Genomic DNA, 6,966 nt, shown 5'->3' with positions numbered 1-6,966 from the left:
TTCTCTACAAAAGGAATAATAACTCTTGTCAATAATCTATCTTTTTCTACATTGCAACCTCCCATATCTAGAAAATCTTGTTTGTTCCAATATTTTATTATAAATATAACTCCAAACTTACTAATGTCCTCAACTTGATAACTACAACAGTTTTTAGACCAATATTGGTTATAGTTTTCTTTAAAAAGCATATATTTTTGTATTTCTACTTTGCATTTGCTGTGTGCTTATATTCTGTGTATTTATTTGAATATGCATCCTACTATATTTTGTATTGTATTCTGTATTCCACTGTATTTTGTATCATTGGAGCTTTTCTCTCCGGGCGTCCACTGAAAATGGGCTCCTTGTGCCTAGTGGACTTCTCTGGTCATCAAACTGGAAATAAATAAATAAACACACACACACACACACACACACACACACACACACACACACACACACACACACACACACACACACACACACACACACACACACACACACACACACACACACACACACACACACACACACACACACACACACACACACACACACACACACACACACATATATATATATATATATATATATATATATATATATATACACACACACACACACACACACACACACACACACACACACACACACACACATATATATATATATTAAAAAAAAAATATATATATATATATATATATATATATATATATATATATATATGTATGTATGTATATATAAAGATATGCATCTGGAGCGGTTTTCCCCAGGCCTCCACTGAAAATTGGCTCATTCCAAGTCGAACTTTCCCGGTAAACAAATTTTAAATAACTAAATAAAATAAATATATAGTTATTTATAAAAAAATATATAGTTATTTATAAAAAATCCTAAAACATTCTGGAATGGTATCTCCTCCCTCCTCAATCCCAGCAGAAAAGAAAACCCCTGCCCCTATCCAAATGCCTCTGATATAGATTTAGCCACCCAATTTAACTCTTTCTTTATCGAATCCATAACCAAATTAACATCATCCTTCACTAATAAACCTACATCCTTTCCTCCACCATCTCCTACCCCTTCTTCCTCAAGAACCCTCAACCCTGAATCCCTTCCTTTCACTATAAAACCCATCCCCTTAACTACTATAAATAAACTCCTGCACAACCTGAAACCCTGTTCCAACGCTCCCGACAACATTCCCTCCTACTTTCTAAAGATCGCTGCAGATGCCATCACCTTCCCCATTTGCATTCTAATAAATAGATCAGTTCAAGAAGGCCATGTACCCAAACTTTGGACAAAGGCCTTTATTATTCCTCTTCACAAAGGTGGCAACAATAACAGTATTCCAAGTTTTCGACCTATCGCCATCCTATCCCTCATCTCTAAACTTCTTGACAAATGTATTCATGTACAACTCCTGTCCTATCTCATTGACAGTCACCTACTAACCCCCACACAACATGGATTTAGACCTGGTCACAGCACCACCACTGCTCTCCTCACCTTCCTCGAAACTACAAATAAAGCCCGTGACTCTGACTGTATCGTTTCTACTCTACTCCTGGATCTCTCAAAGGCCTTCGACACTATCTCTCACAACCTTCTAGTAACTAAGCTCTCTAATCTAAACCTATCCCTCTCCTCTCTTACCTGGTTTACTAGTTACCTTTCCCACAGGCAACAAGCAGTAAAATGGAAAAAGCCACCTCCCCATTCCTCAGTACCCAAACTGGTGTACCACAGGGCTCCATACTAGGTCCCCTCCTTTTCAATATTTCCATAAATGACTTTCACCATTCAATCCCTAATGCAAAACACATCCAATACGCAGATGATATAATCTGTTCTGCCACTTCCATCCCCATCCTTATAAAACTGACCCAAGATGCCTTCAACACCACAGAACAATGGGTGTTAGACAACCACCTAGCACGCAATGCATCCAAAACAAAACTAATGACATTCACTCCTTCTAAATCAATCATCATAGACAAAAACTCCTTCTCCATCACTAGCCGGTGCAATACATCTCTCAAAGTAGTTTCCGAAGCTAAACATCTATGTGTCTTGATTGATGACCAACTTAAGTTCGACTCACAGCTACATATGACTATTAAAAAATAATTCAGAAACTTGGCTCTACCGCCATAATCCCTATCTGACTCCCTCTAGTAAATTCAGTCTCTCTACCACATACCTCATCCCTTCTCTATTATATGGTGCCCCACTCCTCACTGACCTACAATCCACTCAAGACAAAACTCTCATGCTGTTATAATAAAATTGCCAAATTTGCCTCAGGATACAAATCTTCAACTCATCACTACATTGCCCTTCATAAACTACATTTGTTAGAGTTGCCCAACTATCTCACCTACATTCAACTTATCCAAGCTCATAAACTCATATTCACTCTCTCCCTCTGCCCCTCCCTTTCCTCTGCCTTTAAAATGCACCTTCCAGAAATACTCTTAAGATCCAACAACCAGAACCTGATTGAACTTCATAAACCAGCCCGCCCTCCAGGCAAAAACCTTTTGCCCTTTGCACTAGCATACCTTTGGAACTCCCTACCACCACACATCCGTATCACCACAAGTCACTACCTTCAAAACCATACTCCACTCACATTTAAAATCTTGATGGAATGCTCCTGCTCCCATTCCACATAACATCCTTACTTCTTATCTCCCTCACCTTTCTCCTTTTCTCCCTTCTCTCTGCTCTCAGTCAGTTTCTCCCCATCTGACATCCCCACTAACACCAGAGGTATCACTAGTGTTCATTGCTCATCTGTCTTTATAGCAGGAACAGATATATTTGTAAATATTTGTACATACTTACTTATATTTTATACTCACTTTGTTGATTTTTTAAACTTAATTGTGGATTTTCATTAACTGTATCTCTAAATGCCATATTTATGTCTGTACTACTGTTCTGCTATGTAGCTTAAAATCTGTTGTTCATGAATATTGTCTGTATGGAGCTTTTCTCCCCAGGACTCCATTGGAAACGGGTTCCTCTTGGCTCAATGGACCATGCTGGTAAATCAACTGCAAATAAATAAATAATAAATAATAAAGAATAAATAAATATATATATATATATATATATATATATATATAAATATATATATATATATATATATATATATATCAAACACGTATTGCACAAAACAAGAGGTCCCCACATAGTTTAACATTTTTCTATGTACAGTAGCATTTCCTTTTGAATTTAATGGGTTGCAGAAATTGTCTAAGTTTGTGCGGTTTGTACTAAATAGGGCTTTAGGTAATTTCCACAGATTTTTTATTACTGCAGTTTCTTGCGACAAGTGGCGCTGTTGGCTTTTGTAGTGCCTTGACATGATCTCTGTACTGGTGCCTTACCGCCATCCTCAAAAAAAAAAAAAAAAAAAAGAAAAGGTCTGTTCTGATGCACTGGCATTCTGAGAATGCAGCCACATGCCAGATACATTCATACTCCCTCCCACCTCAGCTCTCCAATTTAAGAGCAAGAATAAATAAATAATTCTACCCCAGCTGTCAGAGCATGTAGCCAGATGCAAAATGCACATTCCCACCCTACTGCCCCAGCTCTTCATTGAAAAGATAAAAAAAAACAGATAAAAAAAGTCTGTTCCATTTAAATACATGACTCCTCCCTGCCCCAGCTCTTCATTAGAAGAGTGAAAAAACAAAAAAAGATTGGCTTTCCAAGCCAGATACACACCCCCTTCCTGCCCCAGCTCTTCACTGGAAGAGCAAAGTAAAAAAGCCATGGACCTTTCTTGCTATTTTTTAACTTTCTTGCTATTTTTTTTTTTACTCTAGCAAGCCAATTGCTATATTTGTAGCAATCAGCTTACTGCAGTTTATCCCACACAAAGTATTGAGTCCCTGAAGTCCATTTTATATTAAAAGGAGAATGAAGAACTCTGGACTATACTTTATAATCGTGCTATCTAACATACTGTTTCAGGGGCAGTTGCTCGCTTTCTTCTACCTTTGCTACACTACTGCTTGCAAGTAGTTTTCTCTTGTACCTCCAGATATAAATTTTATAGTTCCTTTTTGGGAGTGATAATCCATTTATTAGATGAAATTTTGCAGTTTAGTGAAGTTTCTAGTCAGTTTTATAATTTATTTGTTGTTAGGTTAGATGGTTGGAAAAGGGTTTATTGATGTTTTCTGAATGACTGTTATCTGAGTTATTTGGCTTTTATTCTTGTATTTTACATTTTTTATTCTACCAAGAGCCAACTTTGCTTCCAGGATATTGGTCTGAGGTGCTGTGTATGTGGATTTTCTGTGTAGATTGTACAAACATATGTTTTTACATTATGGGCCGGATTCACGAAGGCTTGCACGGAGTCTAAGAGTAGTGTAAGACTCCATGCAGCCTTCGCGATCCAGGAACAGCCCAAAGTCCGTGTAAGAGTCAGGCTAAAACGGCTCTTACACAGAGTGGGCGTGGCTAAGCTAATCAGCCCACTTGCAGCCTAATAGCATGCAAATGAGGCTGATTAGCGATCCAGGAAGCCAAGAACAGCTCAGGTAAGAGCCGTGTTAGTTGCAGAAATGTACTCAGTTGACAACTGAGCACGCTTTCTGCAACACGGCAATGGAGCCATGTCAGCTCCAAATAAAGGGTGCATATGTTATAGGCAGCATGCCAATGGCCAAATATGTGGCCATTGGCAAGGCAACCCCATGCAAAAATATTAAAAATATAATTTTTTTTTTCGGCAATTGCCGATGTGTAAACCAGCGCAGCCAGCAAACGGGCTGCGCTGCATAGAACATAAAACGAAGGTTTTAAACCTACAAATGTAGGTTTTATGCAATACATGGAATGTCAATGGAGGGACCAGCATAGGAAAACCAACATGGCCACCGTGTAGTGGTTGCCAAGGGGGGAAGCCAAGTCTAAGAGATGTAACTAAGCATTAGTAGGCAATCTGATGCAAATGAGGGTAAGGATACTGAATTCCACTGTCACATAGCAAATGAGCACATTCTGAGTAGTGTAAGAGTTACATACGGGGGAGGAACAGAGTAGGAGATAGGTGACATCACAGGGGGGAATGGTAGAAAGGGATGGAGTTCATTGGAAGGTAGAGTTACATGACAGATGTCAGACAGATATCAAGGAAGGAGGTGTGCCACTAAGTAAACATGAGAAAGTCAAGAAATGGAAGGTGTACACTGTTGCCTACACCAAAGTTTCTTGCCGGACGTGTATGCGCACGGGTGCGCCATGAAGCACGAGTAGGCGGTGTGCGTGTAAGACAGTGTGCGTGTAAGGCAGACTAAGCATGTGGGAGCGTGTTGGGAGATGTTTAACACCATTTGCGCCGGGCGCACGCTGTAGTCCGAATAAGCAGATTTAAAACTGTGTAAGTATGTGTGCGTGTAAGCCACTGTGAGCGTGTTTCTGCTGGTTTGCACACGGCTCCACCCTGAGGAAACAGAGAGGAAAAAGGAAGCAACAGATGTACTAGGAAGTTAGCAGGGAATACTGCTGGAGCTAGCAGGTGAAAACAATTAGATGCAGGCAATTACACAGGCAGAATACTAGGCCAGCCCAGCACTTAAAACTCTGCAAACAGCAGTGCAGAATGTTTCTCAAGAGACACTGCAAGACAGGAGTTAAGTTATCAGAAGTGAAAACTGAAATAGCTGAACTCACAGCAGAAATGTTAGGGGCTGCCATAGCTGTCATAATGAGACATAGGTGACTTGCTGAGGGTGGTGACAATGCAGATGGTGCCAGACAACCTGCAGTGAGGAGACGGAGAAGAGTGTACAGGCCCAGGGTCACCTACCACGGGTTACATGAGCTGGAGATAGTAGAGCGCTATAGAGTGGACAGAGACCTCCTGCAGCAAATAGTGGAGCTGTGCAGGCCACGCCTCACACACAGAACCAACAGAGAGGAACCCATCCCAGTGGAAACCAAGGTATGTGTTGGCCTAAGAATACTAGCAACAGGTACCTTCCAGAGACCAACTGGCGATATGATGGGGATATCACAGGCATCAGCTTCCAGGGTACTGCACCAGTTCCTGGATGCCATGTCAGCACATGTCAGTGATCATGTATACTTCCCCAATGCCCGTGAGGTATTGGCCAGCAACATGCGGCTCTTCCAGCAAATAGCGGAATACCCTGAGGTAGTGGGTGCAATAGACTGCACGCACATACGCATCAGCACCTGCCGTGAGCGGGTAGGGCATACATCAACCGCAAGGGCTTCCTCCATCAACTGCCAGGTCGTGTGTGATGCCCAGGGCATAATAATGAATGTGTGTGCTGGCTGTCCTGGGAGCTACCACGATTCCCACATATGGCATTTGACGCAGCTATACCAGACATTTGCCAATGGGGACATCCCGCACGGACACCTAGTGGGGGATGCAGGATATGCACTGGAGCCGTGGCTGATGACACCCATCAGAAACGCACACACACCTGAACAGGAATGCCATAATGAGGCACACGCACAAACACGTAATGTAATAGAGCATGTGTTTGGGCTGCTCAAGTCACGGTTCCGGTGTCTGGACACATCCGGTGGAGCCTTGCAGTACACACCAACTACATGTACCCAAATTGTCATGGTATGTGCTATGCTACATAATATGATCTTGCGAAAACAGCTGCAGCAGGACCAGCATAGGGCTGGGCCAAACAGCCCCCCACCATCGCCAAGGCCACCACAGGCACAGCGTGACTCGGAGGAGGAACAACCTGAGCCTGCCCCAGTAGGCAGAAGGAGGCATGCCCAGTATGCCCTGGCCTTGGCAAAGAGGCAACGCATAGCACATACATTGGCTCAGTAGGAACCTTGGGAATGATACCCCTCTCTGACTCACTCATATAGTAACAGGGATGCCTAACGTGACACAACCTGCTCACAAACATGTACAGGGAAGTGTAATATGTGCATCCGACAGAGGCAGCCCTGCAG

Source organism: Protopterus annectens, chromosome 16.part0 (genome assembly GCF_019279795.1).
Source record: "Protopterus annectens isolate FY-2018-M chromosome 16.part0, PAN1.0, whole genome shotgun sequence".
In the NCBI taxonomy this organism is placed as follows: Eukaryota; Metazoa; Chordata; order Ceratodontiformes; family Protopteridae; genus Protopterus; species Protopterus annectens.
The sequence above is the reverse complement of the archived record's forward strand: the minus strand, read 5'-3'. Positions refer to the sequence as shown.